This window comes from Hemitrygon akajei, chromosome 2 (genome assembly GCF_048418815.1).
Source record: "Hemitrygon akajei chromosome 2, sHemAka1.3, whole genome shotgun sequence".
Classification (NCBI taxonomy): Eukaryota; Metazoa; Chordata; class Chondrichthyes; order Myliobatiformes; family Dasyatidae; genus Hemitrygon; species Hemitrygon akajei.
Window position 1 is genome coordinate 2,992,702 of NC_133125.1, and position 23,066 is coordinate 3,015,767.

Genomic DNA, 23,066 nt, shown 5'->3' on the forward strand with positions numbered 1-23,066 from the left:
AATTCATCCTGAAATTCAAGAAGGAGAAGCTAGAGCCAGATATATCAGTATTATAATAGAGTAAAATGATGAGAAAGGTGTTGAAACAGAATACTGGCAGGGATGACATTAGAGCAGCAATGGCTAGAATTTCTGGAAGCAATTCAAAAGGCCCAGGATACATACATCCCAAAGAGGATGAAGTATTCTAAAGGAAATATGATACAACTATGTCTAACAAGGGAAGTCAAAGCCAACATAAAAGCCAAAGAGCTGGCATATAATAGAGCAGAAATTAGTGGGAAGTTAGAGGATTGGGAAGCCTTTAAATACCATCAGAAGGCAACTAAAGAGTCATTAAGGTGACGATTGAATATGAAAGTAAGCTAGCGAATAATATTAAAGGGAATATAAACGTTTCTTCAGATACATAAAGTATAAAAGAAAGGTGAGAGTGGATATTGGACCACCGAAAAATGATGCTGGAGAGGTAGTAATGAGGGAACAAGCAAATGAACCATATAACATTACAGAACAGAAACAGGCCTTCTGGCCCTTCTTGGCTGTGCCAAACCATTTTTCTGCCTAGTCCCACTGACCTGCACCTGGACCATATCCCTCCATACACCTCTCATCCATGTACCTGTCCAAGTTTTTCTTAAATGTTAAAAGTGAGCCCGCATTTACTACTTCATCTGGCAGCTCATTCCACACTCCCACCACTCTCTGTGTGAAGAAGCCCCTCCTAATGTTCCCTTTAAACTTTTCCCCCTTCACCCTTAACCCATGTCCTCTGGTTTTTTTCTCCCCTAGCCTCAGTGGAAAAAGCCTGCTTGCATTCACTCGATCTATACCCATCATAATTTTATATACCTCTATCAAATCTCCCCTCATTCTTCGACGCTGCAGGGAATAAAGTCCTAACTTATTCAACCTTTCTCTGTAACTCAGTTTCTCAAGTCCCAACAACATCCTTGTAAACCATTTCTGCACTCTTTCAACCTTATTAAAATCCTTCCTGTAATTCGGTGATTGAACTAAATAAGTAATTTGCATCAGTCATCACTGTAGAAGACACTATCAGTATAGTGGAAGTACCAGCTGTCAGGGGTCATGAAATGAGTAAAGGTACCTTTAACAGAGAGAAGATTCATGGGAAAATGAAAGGTCTGAAGGTAGATAAGTCACCTGAACCAAATGGTATGCTCTCCAGTGTTCTGAAAGAGAACATAAGAAATAGGAGCAGGAGTAGGCCATCCAGACCATCGAACCTGCCCCGCCATTCAATAAGATTATGGCTGATCTGTCCATAAACTCAGCTCCACCTAGGGGGAAATGCGAAACGATAGGAGAAGACCAGAGAGGGTGGGGTGAAGCTGAGAGCCAGAAAGGTGATTGGCAAAAGGGATACAGAGCTGGAGAAGGGAAAGATCATGGGACAGGAGGCCTAGGGAGAAAGAAAGGGGGAGGAGAGCACCAGAAGGAGATGGAGAACAGGCAGAGTGATGGGCAGAGAGAAAAAAAAGAGGGGGGAAAACCTAAATATATCAGGGATGGGGTAAGAAGGGGAGGAGGGGCATTAATGGAAGTTAGAGAAGTCAATGTTCATGCCATCAGGTTGGAGGCTACCCAGCCGGTATATGTACACAACGCTGGAAGAACTCAGCAGGTCAGGCAGCATCCGTGAGAAAAGAGTAGCCAACGTTTCGGGCCGAGACCCTTCATCAGGAGTGAAGGGGAAGAGAGGGCCGAAGCCCAGCCGGTAAATAAGGTGTAGTTCCTCCAACCTGAGTGTGGCTTCATCTTGACAGTAGAGGAGGCCATGAATAGACATATCAGTCCTTCCAGGTGAGGCAACACTCCATGGATTGGCCCCTGCTGTCAGTCTCGGCTGCCCCAGCAACCCAGGGCATATTCAAAACCCGGACTCCAGCACCATCAATGCGGGTTCCAACGACCATGGACAACTTCAAAGTGATTGCGCAACCACCGACTGCGACTCCAGCCTTGAACTCCAGGCCGGGTCTTCACATATGCTGCGATTGTGACTCCTGTCTCCCCTTCCCCCACCACCACTCTGCAATCCTCTCTCCCTCAGATCCCATCATCAGTTCCTGGGCCCTCAGAGGCTCCATCTTCCTCGCACCCCACCCCTCCCCTCTCCACCGACACCACCAGCCTCCCGCCTCCCCCCTCTGATCCCATCTCTCATCCGTGCCGGGTCTTTACCATTCCCTCCGACCTTCAACTCTCTGAGGCAGAGAGCTCTGTCCTCAGTAAGGGCCTCACCTTTGTCCCCCTTTGCCCACACCTCAGCGAGTTCCGCATACGCCATGACGTTGAACTCTTCTTCCGCTGGCTCCATCTCCAAGCTTAGTTCTTTGGCAAGAACTCTCCTACCCTCACCGATGACCCCTTCTCCAGTCTTCAATCCTCCTCCTCTTCATGGACACCCTGCTCTGGTCTTCTGTCTGCACTGGATCTCTTTATTGCTAATTGCCGACAGGACATCAACCATCTCGACTTCACCACACCTTGTTCCAATTCCAACCTCACTCCTTCCAAACGCTCTGCTCTCCGCTCCCTCCACACCAATCCCAACCTCACTACACAGAGTCCCCGAGCTATGAACGTCCGACTTACAGACAACTCATACTTATGAACCAGGAAGAAGAACACCGTCCGCCATTTTAAGTGGGATAGCGACGCTGTCCGCCATTTTAAGTTGTTGCCGTTGACACTGCGTTGAGTGTTTAACTTTGTATATGGCTTAAATTTTTCTTAGTAGGATTCACCCCGACCCCGCCCTCTCCGTTCCGGTCGGCTGCTGGCGCCGTGGGATCAGCGCCGGGCTGGAGAATAGAGGTTTCCGAGTTCGATCCAGCGACAGACTGCTCCTGTGTTGGGCTGATGTCGATCCAGTGACTCCTGTACCACCCCTGCCGGGTTGATGTCGAGCTCGCAACTTGACCTCGTAAAAAAACACTGCCACTTCCAGTTTAAATTCCCGCGCAGAATAGTGTGGAGGATCAAATACCCAAACCCAGCACAGCCCCCACTTGTCCCATTTAGCCTGTCTCAATGCGGTGGTCCTTGGGACTCAGCGGACCTCGGGAGCCAGTGCAGCTCGGGACCCACTGCCCGCAGTGTTTCTGTTCCATTGACAGGAAGTGATCGTGATTGAAAATAAAGTGGACATAATGAAGCATTTGGAAAGAGATGAAACACCATCGGTCATTGGAAAAGCATTAGGCTACAGTCGGTCAATGATCGGAACAATTTTAAAGGATAACAGATAAAGTGAGAATAACGGAGCATGTGAAAGGCGCTGCCGCGATGAAAGCTACAATTATTACTAAGCAACAAAGTGGTTTAATTATTGGAATACATACGTTTCTTAAGTGTTTTATGTGCATAGAAAGGTAAAATATATACTATATACTAAGACAAACATTTGACTAACTAACACTAAATAATACTGGATGTACTTGTTTCGACTTATGTACAAATCTGACTTAAAGACAGACTCAGGAAAGGAACTCGTACGTAACCCTGACGTCAGTGAAAGATGCTGGAGTCAATTATAAAAGAGGAAATTACGACACATTTGGATAGCAGTAGAAGGATCAGTCCGAGTCAGCATGGATTTATGAAGGGAAAATCATGCTTGACTAATCTTCTGGAGTTTTTTGAGGATGTAACTATGAAAATGGACAAGGGAGAGCCAGTGGATGTAGTGTACCTGGACTTCCAGAAAGCTTTTGATAAAGTCCCACATAGGAGATTAGTGGGCAAAATTAGGGCACATGGTATTCGGGGCAGAGTACTGACATGGATTGAAAATTGGCTGGCTGACAGGAAACAAAGAGTAGCGATTAACGGGTCCCTTTCGGAATGGCAGGCTGTGACCAGTGGGGTACCGCAAGGTTCGGTGCTGGGACTGCAGCTGTTTACAATATATATTAATGATTTAGATGAAGGGATTAAAAGTAACATTAGCAAATTTGCCGATGACACAAAGCTGGGTGGCAGTGTGAAATATCAGGAAGATGTTATGAGAATGCAGGGTGTCTTGGACAGGTTGGGTGAGTGGGCAAATGTATGGCAGATGCAGTTTAATGTGGATTTGAGGTTATCCACTTTGGTGGCAAGAACAGGAAGGCAGATTACTATCTAAATGGAGTCGTTAGGAAAAGGGAAAGTACAACAAGATCTAGGTGTTCTTGTACATCAGTCAATGAAAGCAAGCATGCAGGTACAGCAGGCAGTGAAGAAAGCTAATGGCATGCTGGCCTTTATAACAAGAGGAATTGAGTATAGGAGTAAAGAGGTCCTTCTGCAGCTGTACAGGGCCTTGGTGAGACCCCACCTGGAGTATTGTGTGCAGTTTTGGTCTCCAAATTTGAGGAAGGACATTCTTGCTATTGAGGGAGTGCAGCGTTGGTTCACAAGGTTAATTCCCGGAATGGCGGGACTGTCAAATGTTAAAAGATTGGAGCGACTGGGCTTGTATATACTGGAATTTAGAAGGAGAGGGGATCTGATTGAAACATATAAGATTATTAAGGGATTGGACACGCTGGAGGCAGGAAGCATGTTCCTGCTGATGGGTGAGTCCAGAACTAGAGGCCACAGTTTAAGAATAAGGGGTAGGCCATTTCGAACAGAGATGCGGAAAAACTTTTTCACCCAGAGAGTGGTGGATATGTGGAATGCTCTGCCCCAGAAGGCAGTGGAGGCCAAGTCTCTAGATGCATTCAAGAGAGAGTTAGATAGAGCTCTTATAGATAGTGGGGTCAAGGGATATGGGGAGAGTGCAGGAACAGGGTACTGATTGTGTATGATCAGCCATGATCACAGTGAATGGTGGTGCTGGCTAGAAGGGCCGAATGGCCTACTCCTGCACCTACTGTCTATTGACTGCCCGTATAAAACATGCTGATAAGGGGGGCGCTGTTGTAGTCTGGCGTACTGACTTCTACCTGGCCGAGGCACAGCGACAACTCTCTGATATCTCTTCTTATTTACCCCTTGATCATGACCCCACTAAGGAGCACCAGGCCACTGTCTCCTATACCACCACCAACCTTATCAGCTCTGGGGATCTCCCATCCACTGCCACCAAGCTCATAATTCCCATACCCCACACTTCCCGTTTCTACCTCCTACCCAAGATCCACAAACCTGCCTGTCCAGGTAGACCCATTGTCTCAGCTTGCTCCTGCCCCACCGAACTCAGTTCTGCATACCATGACACTGTTTTATCCCCCCTTGTTCAATCCCTTCCCACCTATGTTCGTGACACTTCTCATGCTTTGAATTTTTTCAATGGTTTTAAGTTCCCTGACCCCCAACGCCTTATTTTCACCATGGACGTCCAGTCCCTATATATTTCCATCCCCCACCAGAAAGGTCTCAAAGCTCTCCGCTTCTCTTTGGATTCCAGACCTAACCAATTCCCCTCTACCACCACTCTCCTCCGTCTAGCGGAATTAGTTCTTACTCTCAATAATTTCTCCTTTGGCTCCTCCCACTCCCTCCAAACCAAAGGTGTGGCCATGGGCACCCGCATGGGTCCCAGTTATGCCTACTTTTTTATTGGCTTTGTGGAACAGTCTTAGTTCCAAGCCTATACGGGTATCCGTCCCCCTTTTCCTTCGCTACATCGACGACTACAATGGCGCTGCCTCCTGCATGCATGCTGAGCTCATTGACTTCATTAACTTTGCCTCCAACTTTCACCCTGCCCTCAAATTTACCTGGTCCATTTCTGACACCTCCCTCCCCTTTCTTGATCTTTCTGTCTCCATCTCTGGGGACGGCTCATCTACTGATATCTACTATTAGCCTACGGACTCTCACAGCTACCTGGACTATTCCTCTTCCCACCCTGTCTCTTGCAAAAATGCTATCCCCTTCTTGCAATTCCTCCGTCTCCACTGCATCTGCTCTCAGGGTGAGGCTTTTCATTCCAGGACGAAGGAGATGTCTTCCTTTTTTAAACAGAGGGGCTTCCCTTCTTCCACCATCAACTCTGCTCTCAAACGCATCTCTCCCATTTCCCACACATCTGCCCTCACCCCATATGCCTGCCACCCCACTCGAGATAGGGTTCCACCCGTCCTCATTTACCACCCCACCAGCCTCCGGGTCCAACGTATAATTCTCCGTAACTTCCACCACCTCCAACGGGATCCCACTACCAAGCACATCTTCCCCCCCACCCCCTTTCTGCATTCTGCAGGGATCGCTCCCTACACGACTCCCTTGTCCATTCTTCCCCCCCATCCCTTCCCACCAATCTCCCTCCTGGCACTTATCCTTGTAAGCGGAACAAGTGCTGCACCTGCCCTTACACTTCCTCCCTCACGACCATTCAGGGCCCCAGACAGTCCTTCCAGGTGAGGCGACACTTTATCTGTGAATCGGCTGGTGTGGTATACTGTGTCCGGTGCTCCTGGTGCAGCCTCCTATATATCGGTGAGATCCGACTCAGACTGGGAGACCATTTCACTGAACACCTATGTTCTGTCCGCCAGAGAAAGCATGATCTCCCAGTGGCCACACATTTTAATTCCACATCCCATTCCCATTCTGATATGTCTATCCATGGCCTCCTCTACTGTCAAAATGAAACCACACTCAGGTTGGAACAACACCTTATATACTGGCTGGGTAGCCTCCAACCTGATGGCGTGAACATTGACTTCTCTAACTTCCGTTAATGCCCCTCCTCCCCTTCTTACCCCATCCCTGATATATTTAATTTTTTTCCTCCTCTTTTTTTTCCTCTCTCTCTGCCCATCACTCTGCCTGCTCTCCATCTCCTTCTGGTGCTCCCCTCCCCCTTTCTTTCTCACTAGGCCTCCCGTCCCATGATCTTTCCCTTCTCCAGCTCTGTATCCCTTTTGCCAAATACCTTTCCGGCTCTCAGCTTCACCCCACTCCCTCCGTTCTTCTCCTATCGTTTCGCATTCCACTTCCCCCTCCTACTTTCAAATCTCTTATTATCTTTCCTTTCAGTTAGTCCTGACGAAGGGTCTCAGCCCAAAACGTCGACAGTGCTTCTCCCTATAGATGCTGCCTGGCCTGCTGTGTTCCACCAGCATTTTGTGTGTGTTGCTTGAATTTCCAGCATCTGCAGATTCCCATGTTTCCTCATCACCCAATATCAATTTCCCTTTCTCGTCTTCCAGGGGACCTACGTTGACTTTAGCCACACTCTTCCACTTTATATATTTATAAAAACTTTTGCTATCTGTTTTTATATTTGTGCTAATTTACTTTCATACTTCATCTTCCCTTTCCTTATTTCCAGTTTAGTTGTTCTCTGTTGCTTTTTAAAGTTTTCCCAATCCTCCAGTCTCCCACTACTCTTTGCGACTTTGTACACGAGCTTTTAATTTGATACTATCTTTTATTTCCTTAGTTATCCTAGGCTGGCTCTCCCCACACTTACTGTCCTTACCTTTGACTGGTATATACTCTTGTTTTAGCACTGTGAAAAACCTCTGAAAGTATTCCACTGTTCCTCAACTGTCCTACCAAATAGCCTGTGCTCCCAATCCACATTAGCCAACTCCTCTATCCCATTGTTGTTTCCCTTGTTCAAGCATAATACGCTAGTTTTAGATCTACCTATTTCATCCTCCATCTGAATGTGAAATTCAATCATACTATGATCACTCTTTTCAAGAGGATCCCTGACTACAAGATTGTTAATTTTACCTATCTCATTGCACAGGACTCGACTTAAGATAATATTTTCCCTTTTAGGTTCGCTAACATGCTGCTCAAGAAAGCCATCATGGATGTATTCTATGAAGTCCTCCTCAAGACTTCCTTGACCAACCTGATTCACCCAATCTATGTGGAAGTTAAAATCCCTCATGACAACTGCCATTCCATTCTTACAAGCCTCAGTTATTTCTTGGTTAATCGCCTCTGCAAATGCAATATTTTTATTAGGTGGCCTATAGACAACACTCAGCAGTGATTTTTTACTATTTTTAATCTCTACCCAGATGGACTCAACATTCTGCTCCGTAGACCTTATATCGTCTCTCACAATCGCCCTGATCTCATCCCTAATCAGGAGTGCCACCCCACCTTCTCTGCTTTCCTGCCTATCTTTCCATATTACCTGATATCCTTGGATATTTAATTCCCAGTCATCTCCACCTTGCAACCAGGTTTCTGTAATGGCCACTAAATCATATGTCTTGGTACTGATCTGTGCCACAAGTTCACTAACCTTGTTTCTAATACTACGGACATTTAGATAAAGTACCCTTATACTGATTGTCTTTTTAGAATCTAGTGACCTATGTGATTTTTGCTTTTTACTTTTATGCACTGTACTTTTACTTTTTTCTTCACTAACTCTAACTCTGGTCTCTGCATCACTTCCCTCTTCTTTTCTGTGTGGGTTCCCATCCCCCTGCCATATTATTTTAAAACCTCCCCAACAGCACTAGCAAACAATCTTTTGAGCCAAAGTCGTCTCACTCTGCTACACTATTACTCAGCTGCCCACTGTATATGGCTGTCTTCTTTTTAAGAGGTGGCTGAAGAGACTGTCAAAGCATTAATAATGATTTTTCATTCACACATGAGGCTGCTTAACAAGCTATGAGCCCATGGTATTACAGGAAAGATTCCAGCATGGATAAAGCAAAGATTGATTGGCGGAAGGCAGAGTGTGGGAATAAAGGGAATCTTTTCTGACTGGCTGACAGTGACTAATGGTATTCCATAGGGATCTGTGTTGGGTTATTTTTTTTTACATTATATGTCAATGATTTGGATGATGGAATTGATAGCTTTGTTGCAAAGTTTGCAGATGATACAAAGATCAGAGGAGGGGCAGGTAATTTTGAGGAAACAGAAAGGCTACAGAAAAACTTAGACAGATTAGGAAAATAAGTAAAGTGGCAGATGGAATATTGTCTGGAAGTGTACGGTCATGAACCTTGGTAGAAGAAATAAAAGGGTTGACTATTTTTAAAATGGAGAGAAAAGACAACAATCTGAGGTGGAAAGGGATTTGTGTGTCCTTATGCAGGATTAATTTGCAGTTGAGTTTGTGGCAAGGAAGGCAAATATGATGTTAGCATTCATTTCAAGAGGACTGGAGTATAAAAGGAAGGATGTAATGATGAGACTTTATAAAGCACTGGTGGAGCCTGAGAGCAATTTTTGGCCCCTTAGGATGTGTTGAAACTGGAGAGGGTTCAAAAGAAGTTCACAAAAATAATTCCAGGATTAAAAGGCATGTGGTATGAAGAATGTTTGATAGCTCTGGGCCTGTATTCACTGGAATTCAGAAGAATGAGGGCAACCTAATTGTAACCTACAGAATGTTGAAAGGCCTCGATGGAATGGATGTGGAGAAAACATTTCCTCTGGTCGGAGTGTCAAATCCAGAGGACATTGCCTCAAAATAAAGGGGCATCATTTTAGAAAAGAGACAAGGGCAAATTTCTTTTGCCAGAGTAGTGAATCTGTGGAATTTGTTGCCACAGGTTGTAGAGGCCAAGTCTTTATGTGCATTTAAGAAGTTGATAGATTCCTGCTTGGTCAGGGCATGAAGCGATATGGAGAACAGGTGTGGGGGGATAGCAGAAGATTGAAGCAGAGAGGAAAATTGGATCAGGATGAAATGACAGAACAGATTCAATGGGCCAAATGGCATAATTCTGCTCCTATACTCAGTAGGTGGTATATAGCGAGGTGGTTATTGCAGACTTTTTATTCGAGGCAGAAACTTGATAAATTTGTAATAAGTATATTTTAAAGTGAAAATACGAGGCTTGAAACTTTAAAGGTGCAGGATCAGAAACACCTGAGTACTGATAGGCACAGAGCATTGAAAAGAAAAGGCAAGGCTGAGAAAGAAATTAAAGGTATCTTGGATGTAGAACCACAGATCCAAAACCATTCCAGCAGTACTACTGGCTAAATTAGTATTGTCACAACTTGGTTGAATAAGTTGCATGCAGCTGCACTATATTTCTATAGATACACCTCGGAGAACATTCTGACTGCATCTCAGCCTGGTATGAAGCCTCCATAGCACAAGCCTGAAAACACACAATTCAGGAATAGCTTCCTCCCCTCTGCCATCTGATTTTTGAATGGACTTTGAACTATTGAACACTACCTCATAACTTTTATTCCTCTTTTTACACTACTTATTTAACTTTTTTTAATATATAGGCTTCTTACTGTAATTCACAGTTTTATTATGTATTGCAATATACTACTGCAAAATGACAAATTTCATTACATATGCCAGTGATATTAAACCTGATTCTGATCAGAGGCTACAAAGGGTTATAGACTCAGCCAGCTCAATCATAAGATCTTGTAGTAGAATTAGGCCATTTGGCCTATCGAGTCTCTCTGCCAACTCTCCACCATCGAGGACATCTTCAAGAGACAATGCCTCGAGAAGGTGGCATCAATCTATAAGGAGCCTTACGATCTGGGACCTCACACCCTTGGTACTTCCACAGGGCAGAATGTAAAACACACACAACGATTCAGGAGCAGCTACTTCCCTTTCACCATCAGATTTCTGAATGCTCCATAAACACAATAGACAATAGGTGCAGGAGTAGGCCATTCGGCTCTTTGAGCCAGCACCGCCATTCACTGCGATCATGGCTGATCATCCACAATCCGTACCCCATTCCTGCCTTCTCACTATATTCCTTGACTCCGCTATCTCTAAGAGCTCTATCTAACTCTTTCTTGAAAGCATCCAGAGAATTGCCCTCCACTGCCTTCTGAGGCAGAACATTCCACAGATCCACAACTCTCTGGGTGAAAAAGTTTTTCTGCATCACTGTTCTAAATGGCCTGCCCCTTAATCTTAAACTGTGGCCTCTAGTTCTGGACTCACCCATCAGCGGGAACATGCTTCCTGCCTCTAGCGTGTCCAATCCTTTAATAATCTTATATGTTTCAATCAGATCCCCTCTCATCCTTCTAAATTCCAGTGTATACAAGCCCAGTTGCTCCAATCTTTCAACATATGACAGTCCTGCCATCCCGGGAATTAACCTCGTGAACCTACGTTGCACTCCCTCAATAGCAAGAATGTCCTTCCTCAAGTTTGGAGACCAAAACTGCACACAATACTCCAGGTGTGGTCTCACCAGGGCCCTGTACAACTGCAAAAGGACCTCTTTGCTCCTATACTCAACTCCCCTTGTTATAAAGGCCAACATACCATTAGCTTTCTTCACTGCCTGCTGTACCTGCATGCTTACTTCCAGTGACTGATGAACAAGGACACCTAGATCTCGTTGTACATCCCCTTTTCCTAACTTGACACCATTCAGATAGTAATCTGCCTTCCTATTCTTGTCACCAAAGTGGATAACCTCACATTTATCCACATTAAACTGCATCTGCCATGCATCTACCCACTCACCCAACCTGTTCAAGTCACCCTGCATTCTCTTAACATCCTCCTCACATTTCGCACTGCCACCCAGCTTTGTGTCATCTGTAAGTTTGCTAATGTTACTTTTAATCCCTTCATCTAAATCATTAATGCATATTGTAAATAGCTGTGGTCCCAGCACCGAGCCTTGTGGTACCCCACTAGTCACTGCCTGCCATTCTGAAAAGGACCCGTTAATCCCCATTCTTTGTTTCCAGTCTGCCAACCAATTTTCTATCTATGTCAGTACCCTACCCCCAATACCATGTGCTCTAATTTTGCCCACTAATCTCCTATGGGACTTTATCAAAGACTTTCTGAAAGTCCATGTACGCTACATTCACTGGCTCTCCCTTGTCCATTTTCATAGTTACAGTCTCAAAAAATTCCAGAAGATTAGTTAGTCAACCATGATTTCCCCTTTGTAAATCCATGCTGACTTGGACCGATCCTGTTACTGCTATCCAAATGTGCCGCTATTTCATCTTTTATAATTGACTCCAGTATCTACCCCACCACTAATGTCAGGCTAACTGGTCTATAATTCCCTGTTTTCTCTCACGCTCCTTTCTTAAAAAGTGGGTTAACATTAGCTACCCTCCAATCCACAGGAACTGATCCTGAATCTATAGAACATTGGAAAATGATTACCAATGCATCCACGATTTCTAGAGCCACCTCCTTAAGTACCCCGGGATTCAGACCATCAGGCCCTGGGGATTTATCAGCCTTCAGTCCCATCAGTCTACCCAACACCATTTTCTGCCTAATGTGAATTTCCTTCAGTTCCTCCGTACCCTAGGTCCCCTGGCCACTATTACATCTGGGAGATTGTCTGTGTCTTCCCTAGTGAAGACAGATCCAAAGTACCTGTTCAACTCATCTACCATTTCCTTGTTCCCCATAATAAATTCATCCGTTTCTGTCTTCAAGGGCCCAACTTTGGTCTTAACTAATTTTTTCCTCTTCACATACCTAAAGAAGCTTTTACTATCCTCCTTTATATTCTTGGCTAGATTACTTTCATACCTCATCTTTTCTCCCCATATTGCCTTTTTGTTGCTCTTTAAAAGTTTCCCAATCCTCTGGCTTCCCACTCATCTTTGCTATGTTATACTTCTCTTTTATTTTTATACCCTCCTTGATTTCCCTTGTCAGCCATGGTTGCCCCCTACTCCCCTTAGAATCTTTCTTCCTCTTTGGAATGAACTGATTCTGCACCTTCTGTATTATTCGCAGAAATACTTGGCATTGTTGTTCCACTGTCATCCCTGCTAGGGTAACCTTCCAGTCAACTTTGGCCAACTCCTCTCTCATGGCTCCATGATCTCACTTTTTGAACTCTCGATTTTTTTTTGTATTTCTTATTTATCTTATTGTATTTTTATGTATTGCATTGTACTGCCCCTCAAAACAATAATTTGATGGCATATATCAGTGATAATAAACTTTATTCCAGTCACTCATTTAATATGACTTAGATCACGAGTGTTGAGTTAGATTTTGTTAATTAGACAAAGGCTGGGCACCAGAGAATCTTCTATTTATTCACAAACAATAGAATATTGGCAGATGCTGGAAATCCGAGCAACACACACAAAACGCTAGAGGATCTCCGCAGTCCAGACAGCATCTATGGAAAACGGCAGGATTAGTGAAGGGTTTCGGCCCGAAACGTCCACTGTACTTTTTTTCCATAGATACTGCCTGGCCTGCTGAGTCCTCCAGCATCTTTTATTTATCCTTTTCTTATGCACTATTTATTTACTTAGATAGATAGATAGATACTTTATTCATCCCCATGGGGAAATTCAACATTTTTTCCAATGTCCCATACACTTATTGTAGCAAAACTAATTACATACAATACTTAACTCAGTAAAAATATGATATGCATCTAAAATCACCCTCTCAAAAAGCATTAATAATAGCTTTTAAAAAGTTCTTAAGTAGTTTACTTAAATACATTGAGTCCTAACCCCGGCACTTTAACATATCTTACTCCTGGCGGTTGAATTGTAAAGCCTAATGGCATTGGGGAGTATTGATCTCTTCATCCTGTCTGAGGAGCATTGCATCGATAGCAACCTGTCGCTGAAACTGCTACTCTGTCTCTGGATGGTGCTATGTAGAGGATGTTCAGGGTTTTCCATAATTGACCGTAGCCTACTCAGCGCCCTTCGCTCAGCTACCGATGTTAAACTCTCCAGTACTTTGCCCACGACAGAGCCCGCCTTCCTTACCAGCTTATTAAGACGTGAGCGTCCCTCTTCTTAATGCTGCCTCCCCAACACGCCACCACAAAGAAGAGGGCGCTCTCCACAACTGACCTATAGAACATCTTCAGCATCTCACTACAGACATTGAATGACGCCAACCTTCTAAGGAAGTACAGTCGACTCTGTGCCTTCCTGCACAAGGCATCTGTGTTGGCAGTCCAGTCTAGCTTCTCGTCTAACTGTACTCCCAGATACTTGTAGGTCTTAACCTGCTCCACACATTCTCCATTAATGATCACTGGCTCCATATGAGGCCTAGATCTCCTAAAGTCCACCACCATCTCCTTGGTCTTGGTGATATTGAGACGCAGGTTGTTTGAGTTGCACCATATCACAAAGTCCTGTATCAGTTTCCTATACTCCTCCTCCTGTCCATTCCTGACACACCCCACTATGGCCGTGTCATCAGCGAACTTCGTAATTCACAGTAACTTTGTGTTTTTTTTTTGTGCCGTACTTCTTCCGCAAAGTGACATTTCACGGCACATAAGACTGATAATAAACGTGAGGACGGCAAAGAGACACTCAAGTGGGGCACCGTGCAATTTTTTTTAAAAAAGGCAAACTATAAGCAGATTAGAAGAGAGATATCCCCAACTCCTAAGAGGGATGTTACCTGTTCGCCTTCACAGTGGACCAGTTGACGGCGTACTGGTGTAGGAACCCGGGTCGCCGCCGTTGGTCCGGAGCCGATTCTCGCGCCCTGATTTGAACAGCTCGAGCGCCGCGCCCGCGCTCTCGCAGCGCACTGAGGTGACAGAAACCGCGTCACTCTGAGGCTCCGGCAAGTGAAAAACTGAAGGAGCCGCTGCCCTACCGTGTTGCTCTGCTTGTCATGAGGCTTATTTTACAGGAGGAACTCAGTAGGTCAGGCTGCATTTATGCTGAGGAATTAACAGTCAGCATTTTGTGCAGTCGCTCCAGATTTCCCACATCTGCAGGGCATTTATTTTACAGATCCCTTGCCCCTCTACCTCCAGTGGTACGCCCCACTCTCGCGCGCTGCGCGTCCCCGAGCAACGCGCCGAATGGTAAACACAGACATCGCCGAGTGTGTGAGCCCTCGATTCCGGGGCTGTGCCGGTAAGTAGTGCGGCCCCGAAATATCTTACTTCATTTCACATTGTAGGTCAGCCGTCGACGATATGGTCCTGTTACGGCGGGAGGAGTTCCACAGTTCAAAGCTGTGCGGTCAAAATATGAATACAGGGCCTGCAGATAGGTAATGCATCGTTTGACATTTATAAGTACAGATTGCTTTCTTGTAGGCAAGTGATTCAGTAATGTACAGCTTTTAATTCCCATCCGCCATCAGATTTTGAATGGACAATAACTCAGAATCAGAAACTGATGAACTCAATAACGCTGCCTCACTCACTGTTCTCGCACTACTTAATTTATTTTTAAAGCTATACTTATTGTAATATATAGGTTTATGATAATTATGTATTGCAGTGTACTGCTGCTGCATAACAACAAATTTCATGACATATATGTGATATAAACCGGATTCTGATTTTTTATTTATATTGGGTACAAAAATGTTACTGCAGTTCATAGCTAGTTGTTCTATTTTTGTTAACATGGGAAAGTCGCAGATGATGGAAATCCAGAACAACAAACATAAATTGCTGGAGGAACTCAGCAGGTCAGGCAGCAACTATGGAAATGAATAAATAGTTGACGTTTTGTGCCGAGACCCTTCTTCGGGACTATTCATTACCCTTGTTTAACAGCATTAACTTGTTTATAACCATATAACAATTACAGCAGGGAAACAGGCAATCTCGGCCCTTCTAGTCTCTCACCTAGTCCCACTGACCCGCACTCAGCCCATAACCCTCCAACATAGAGGTATGTTTTTTGGGATTTTTTTTAAAAACAGAAAAGGAAGAAATGAATACATGCAGCATAAGCATAACATTCTCAAGGTTATGAAACAGTGAAAATTGGAGATTCCAAGAGACCAGAATTTGTGCAGTGTGGGTATAAAACACTGGTAGAAGTTAAGAGTTTGAAAGTGTCATGTTCTACATGGACTTGCTTAAAACTGAAATATTAAAACTGATCAGGAGCTGGTGGAATCCAGTGACAAACAGGAGGAAATGCATATGCTGGAAATCCAAGCCACACACACAAAATGTTGGAAGAAATCAGCAGGCCAGGCAGCATCCATGGAAAAGAGTAATGTTTCGGGTCAAAACCCTTCGGCAGAGTTTCAGCCCAAAACGTCAACTGTACTCTTTTCCATAGGTTCTGTCTGACCTGCTAAGTTCCTCCAGCTTTTTGTTAGAATTTGGTGTAGTTGTTTAATGAATGAACAGGGTTCAGGAATGAGCAGGACATGGGGAGAGTGAGAGAATTTAGAGTCAGAATTAAGAGTCAGAATTAGATATACTATTGCTGACACATGACATGAAATGTGTTCTTTATTGGCAGTAAAACAGTGCATAGACATGAAGTGCTATAAATTACAAAAATAAACATAGAAACATAGAAAACCTACAGCACAATGCAGGCCCTTTGGCCCACAATGCTGTGCTGAACATATACTTACTTTAGAAATTACCTGTTATCCATAGCCCTCCATTTTCCTAAGCTGTATGTACCTATCCAAGAGTCTCTGAAAAGACCCTATCTTATCCGCCTCTACCATCGTTGTTGGCAGCCTATTCCACACACTCTCCATTCTCTGTATAAAAAACTTACCCCTGACATTTCCTCTGTACCTACTTCTAAGCACCTTAAAACTGCACTCTCATATTAGATAGATAGATAGATACTTTATTCATCCCCATGGGGAAATTCAACATTTTTTCCATTGTCCCATACACTTATTGTAGCCTTGGGAAGTGGCCTCTGACTGTCCACACAATCAATACCTCTCATCATCTTACAGGGTACCTTTTATCCTCTGCCGCTCCAAAGAGAAAAAGCTGACTTCACTCAACCTATTCTCATAAGGCATGCTCCCCAATCCAGGAAACATCCTTGTAGATCTCTTCTGCACCCTTTCTATGGTTTCCACGTCCTTCCTGTAGTGAGGCAACCAGAATTGAGCACAGTACTCCAAGTGGGGTCTGACTAGGGTCCTGTATAGCTGCAACATTACCTCTCGGCTCTTAAACTCAATCCCACAGTTGATGAAGGCCAATGCACCGTATGCCTTCTTAAGCAGAGTCAACCTGTGCAGCAGCTTTCAGTATCCTATGGACTCAGATCCCAAGATTCCTCTGATCCTCCACACTGCCAAGAATCTTACCATTAATACTATATTCTGCCATCATATTTGACCTACCAAAATGAACCACCTCACACTTAACTGGGTTGAACTCCAACTGCCACCTCTCAGCCCAGTTTTGCATCCTATAAATGTCGTGCTGTAACCTCTGACAGCCCTCCACACTATCCACAGCACCCCCAACCTTTGTGTCATCAGCAAATTTACTAACCCATCCCTCCACTTCCTCATCCAGGTCATTTATAAAAATCATGAAGAGAAGGGGACCCAGAACTGATTCCTGAGGCACGCCACTGGTGACCTCCATGCAGAATATGATCCGTCTACAACCACTCTGCCTTCTGTGAGCAAGCCAATTCTGGATCCACAAAGCAAGGTCACCATGGATCCCATGCCTCCTTACTTTCTCAATAAGCCTTATCAAATGCTTTGCTGAAATCCATATACACTACATCTACTGCTCTACCTTCATCAACGTGTTTTGTCACATCCTAAAAAAATTCAATTAGGCTCATAAGGCACAACCTGCCTTTCACAAAGCAATGCTGACTATTTCTAATCATATTATGTCTTTCCAAATGTTCATAAATCCTGCCTCTTAAGTTCTTTTCCATCAACTTACCAAACACTGAAGTAAGACTCACTGGTCTATTATTTCCTGGGCTATCTCTACTCCCTTTCTTGAATAAGGGAACAACATCTGCAACCGTCCAATCCTCTGGAACCTCTCCCGTCCTCATTGATGATGCAAAGATCATTACCAGAGGCTCAGCAATTTCCTCCCTCACCTCCCACAGTAGCCTGGCGTACATCTCATCCAGTCCCAGAAACTTCCCCAACAATGCTTTCCAAAAGCACCACACCCTCTTTCTTAATGTCTATATGTTCAAGCTTTTCAATCCTCTGCAAGTCATCCCTTCAATCGCCAAGATCCTTTTCCGTAGTGAATAATGAAACAAAGTATTCATTAAGTATCTCTGTGATCTCCTCCGGTTCCATACACGCTTTTCCACTGTCACACTTGATTGGTCCTATTCTCTCATGTCTTATCCCCTTGTTCTTCATATATTTGTAGAATGCCTTGGGGTTTTCTTTAATCCTGCTCGTCAAGGCCTTCTCATGGCCCCTTCTGGCTCTCCTAATTTCATTCTTAAGCTCCTTCCTGCTAGCCTTATAATCTTCCAAATCTCTATCATTATCTAGTTTTTTGAACCTTTCGTAAGCTTTTCTTCTTGACTAGATTTTCAACAGCCTTGATACACCACGGTTCCTGTACCTGAACATCCTTTCCCTGTCTCATTGGAATGTACCTATGCAGAACGCCACTCAAATATCCCCTGAACTTTTTCCACATTTCTGCTGTACATTTCCCTGAGAACATCTGCTCCCAATTTATGCTTCCAAGTTCCTGCCTGATAGCTTCATATTTCACCTTACTCCAATTAAATGCTTTCCAAACCTGTCTGTTCCTATCCCTCTACAATGCTATGGTAAAGGAGATAGAATTGTGATCACTGTCTCCAAAATACTTTCCCTCTGAGAGATCCGACACCTGACCAGGTTCATTTTCCAATACCAGATCAAGTGCAGCCTCTCCTCTTGAGGGCTTATCTACATATTGTGTCAGGAAACCTTCCTAAACATATCTAACAAACTCCACCCCATCTAAACCCCTTGTTCTAGGACAGTGGTCGGCAACCTTAAGCACAAAAGATTTTCTAGTATGTGTTGTTCATTAATTTGAGGCAATACGTAACTAGATTGGTTGAACAAAGTAGAAAGGTTTGTTACGAACCCCGTAACTGGGTCACTTACCAGCAAAGATAGAGAGGTCCGTTGAAGTCTGATGGTACTATTTTTAACAGTATTTATTGGTAAAAATACACAAAAATAATATCAATGCAAACATACAGATAATATACGTTGTCAATACTAACTCTAAAAGTGCGGGTATAATAATAAGAAATAAGCTCTATCATTGTCTAGGGGATAAGGTATTGTCCGATGGAAATATAAAAGTCACTCAGTTCATTCAGGCTGCAGCTTTTGGGGACCGCTGGGTTTTCAATTGTTGGAGAGAGAGAGAGAGATTTTTAGAACTTGCCAGCTTTTCCTTTTTATGATGTTGATCCTGCGAAAGTTCGTTGGTGGCCTCTTCTTTAGCTCAGCCGTTCTTCCGTGGTAAGGCCCGCCAATTCCTAGGCAAATGGAAAAGGACGCACGCGGGCCTCCACCAGCTGTCGCTATTAAACGCTGTCACGGGATTTCTAGCGTTTCTCCTGGTGCATCTGAAGGGGTTGTTCCCCAGACCCTCTTTTATCCTTACTCACGGGGTCTCAGATGTCAATCAGGTTGGGATGATGCAATCCCTCAACCAGCCCATTCTAGTCATTCCCTGAGGGCTTCAATGAATAGTACAGTACTCAATACACAATTCTGTCTCCAAGAGACAATGGCCGTTATCAATGGTTCTGCCTTTTGGGGGCCAGGACACACATTCCAAAACCTGTGTATTCTGGACGTCTCTCTCTCATTTCCTGGGTCCCAGACCCGAAATAATAGCGATCTTGCGATTCTCAAAAAGGAGGGGGCTACTTTGTACCCTTCGGCCCCTCAGAGTTGTGGCACGTTCATAACAGGTTGAACAAGTTAGGTCTTTATTCTTTGGAGCGTAGAAGGTTGAGGGGGGACTTGATAGAGGTATTTAAAATAATGAGGGGGATAGATCAAGTTGACATGGATAGGCTTTTTCCATTGAGAGTAGGGGAGATTCAAACAAGAGGACATGAGTTGAGAGTTAGGGAGCAAAAGTTTAAGGGTAACACGAGCGGTTATTTCTTTACTCAGAGAGTGGTAGCTGTGTGGAATGAGCTTCCAGTAGAAGTGGTAGAGGCAGGTTCGGTATTGTTATTTAAAGTAAAATTGGATAGGTGTATGGACAGGAAAGGAATGGAGGGTCATGGGCTGAGTGCGGGCCAGTGGGACTAGGTGAGAGTAAGCGTCGGCACAGACTAGAAGTGCCGAGATGGCCTGTTTCCGTGTTGTAATTGTTATATGGTTATATAGATGTATTTAAATGGATCATTCCCAAATTTCAAGTTTTTTTATGTGTTACGTATTCAGGCAACAATAAATATAGATGAGTTAGGCAAGGGTTTTTATAACAAATAACACGTTTATTAAACACTGAAAACAAACCCCCTCAAAAGTAAACAAACTCAAACGTGACCGGAAAACAACAGCTGTGCGGCTGTTTAAACAGTTCTTAATAGCGTTGCAGATCAAACAGTTCTTAAAACGGTATTGAAAATAAAGTTCTTTAAAGCGGTATGCCGAAAGTAAACAGTTCTTTAAAGCGGTATGCCGAAAGTTCAAAAGCTCACAGTCCTTTTAAAAGGAGAGACTTTTTAAGGCGATTTAAATTCTCTTCCACGTCGTTGTCCTTCGATTCCCCGGCGTCGAACTTTCCCACGAAGAATTTTATAAAATATAACGGCTTAAAGGTACTGACCTTCTTTCCACACTATTCTCAATCCTTTCTGGTCATCCCAGGGATTAACAGCGAGAATAGTCAACGAAATCCTTCCGAATGAGGATCAAATAAGGTCGAACTTTTCCACCTTCGAAAATCGATTCTCCTCGAGTTTTATCTTCCAAACTTTTATCTTCACTCTCCATCAGCAAAGAAACCGTTGGCAATGAACTTTTAAACTTTAGGCATTATATAAAACTTCATTTTTCAACTAAACTGCGTCATCACATTAAATCACGCAGGGACATGAAGTCATCTTGGCAAATCTAGCCACGAACTGCCCCACCTGACAGGGTGGGTCTTCCTTTTATACCCTGTGTAAAAAAAAACCTGTCACATGACCTCTACTGGCGGGAAAATGACATCACTCCACCATCACAAGACCATTACCTCATGTCCAGTATAACTTCAACCCCAGTCACGTGTCACGGGTACGTAACATATGGCATTTATCTGGCCCACTGTCTGCTCATTAATACGTGATCCGGCCCACAGAGGCAAAAAGGTTGCCGACCCTTGCTCTAGGGAGATGCCAATCAATATTTGGGAAATTAAACTCTCCCACCACAACAACCCTGTTATTATTACACCTTTCCAGCATCTGTCTCCCTATCTGCTCCTCCATGTCCCTGTTACTACTGGGTGGTCTATAAAGAAACACCCAGTGGTGTTATTGACCCTTTCCTGTTTCTAACTTCGACCCACAGAGACTCAGTAGACAATCCTCCCATGACTTCCTCCTTTTCTGCAGCGCTAACACTAACTCTGATCAGCAGTGTCACGCTCCTACTTCTTCTGCCTCCCTCCCTTCTGAAACATCTAAAGCCTGGCACTTTCAGTAACCATTCCTGCTCCTGAGCCATCCAAGTCTCTGTAATAGACACAACATCATAGCCTGAAGTACTGATCCACGCTCTAAGCTCATCCACTTTGTTCATGATGCTTCTTGCATTAAAATAGATACATCTCAAACCATCGGTCTGATCGCATTCCTTCTATATCACCTGCCTATCCTCCCTCTTGTACTGTCTCCAACCTTTCTCTATTTGTGAGCCAACTGCCCCTTCCTCCATCTCTTCACTACGTTCCCAGCCCCAGCAATTCTAGTTTAAACTCTCCCAAATAGCCTTAGCAAACCTCCCTGCCAGGATAGTGGTCCCCCTCAGATTCAAGTGCATCCCATCCTTTTTGTACAGGTCGCGCCTGCGCCAAAAGAGGTCCCGATGATTCAGAAATCTGAATCCCTGCCCCCTGCTCCAATCCCTCAGCCACGCATTTATCCTCCACCTCAATCTATTCCGATTCTCATTGTCACGTGGCACAGGCAGTAATCTCGAGATAACTACCTTTGAGATCCTGCTTCTCAACTTCCTTCCTAACTGTAGTCTGGTTTCAGGACCTCCTCACTTTTCCTACCTATGTTATTGGTACCAATACGTACCACAACCTCTGGCTGTTCACCTTCCCACTTAAGGATATCATGGATGCGATCAGAAACATCCCAGACCCTGACACCTAAGTGGCAAACTACCATGCACATTTCTTTCCTACTTCCACAGACTCGCTTGTCTGACCCCCTAACTATAGAGCCCCCTATTAATGATGCCTTCTTCCTTTCCCTACCCTTCTGAGCCACAGGGCCAGACTCTGTGCCAAAGGTGCAGCCACTGTTGCTTCCCCCCAGATAGGTTGTTTTCCTCCTCCCCCAACAGAACTCAAACAGGAGTACTTATTGTGGGGGGCAGCCACAGTGGTACTCTCTAGTATCTGACTCTTGCCCTTACCTCTCCTAATTGTTACCCACTTATCTGTCTCCCTAGGCCCTAGTGTGACTACTTGCTTATAGCTCCTCTCTATCACCTCCTCACTTACCCTAACCAGATGAAGGCCATTGAGCTGCAGCTCCAGTTCCCTAATACAGTCCCTAAGGAGCTGCAGCTCAACTCACCTCAGGCAGATATGGCTGTCCGGGTGGCTGGGAGTATCGCAGACTTCCCACATCTGACAACCAGTACAGAGCACAGGCTTTCCAGACGTACTTCCTGTTTCTATTCCTCACAGGTAACTTACCTCGCCTCGACCCGTTATCGCCAAAGCCTGAATGAGCCAAAGCCCTACCACTCTGCCTCAGATCACTATGTCAATGACCACTTTGCTAGGCAGTGTCTCCCTTTTATAAAGTCCAGAGAGAAGGAGTAACAAAGTAGTGCTCATTGACCATTCAGAAATGTGATGGTGGAGGGGAAGAATATGTACAAAGTTCAAAGTAAATTTATTATCAATGTACTTGTATGTCACCATATACAACCCCAGGATTCATTATCTTGTGGGCTTTCACAGTAAAGACATTATAGACTCAATGAAGCACTGCACCCAACAGGATGGACAAACAGCCAAAGTGCAAGGCAACAAACTGCAAATATGAAAGAGAAAATAATAATAAAAAAATAAATAAGCAATAAATATCAAGAACATAAGATGAAGAGTCTTTAAAAGTAAGTCAATAGATTGTGGGAACAGTTCAGTAATGGAGTGCGTGAAGTTATTCCCTTTTGTTCAAAAGCCTGATAGTTGAGGGGTAAT

General features: G+C 44.2%; 2 protein-coding genes across 4 annotated transcripts in view; one reads left to right on the forward strand and one right to left on the reverse strand.

The window, feature by feature from the left end:
• slf1 (SMC5-SMC6 complex localization factor 1) overlaps positions 1-14,441 on the reverse strand; it is a 151,666-nt gene extending 137,225 nt beyond the window's left edge. The window contains exon 1 of the mRNA XM_073066417.1: positions 14,327-14,441. The gene's annotated coding sequence lies outside the window, so the exon portion shown is untranslated. The remainder of the gene's footprint in view (positions 1-14,326) is intronic.
• A 165-nt stretch (positions 14,442-14,606) lies between these two features.
• kiaa0825 (KIAA0825 ortholog) overlaps positions 14,607-23,066 on the forward strand; it is a 324,821-nt gene continuing 316,361 nt past the window's right edge. The window contains exon 1 of one of the 3 annotated variants that reach the window (XM_073066385.1): positions 14,607-14,793. The gene's annotated coding sequence lies outside the window, so the exon portion shown is untranslated. Of the gene's footprint in view, positions 14,794-14,816; positions 14,933-23,066 lie in introns of those variants that run through there. The other 2 variants (XM_073066405.1, XM_073066395.1) reach the window with 2 other exon arrangements.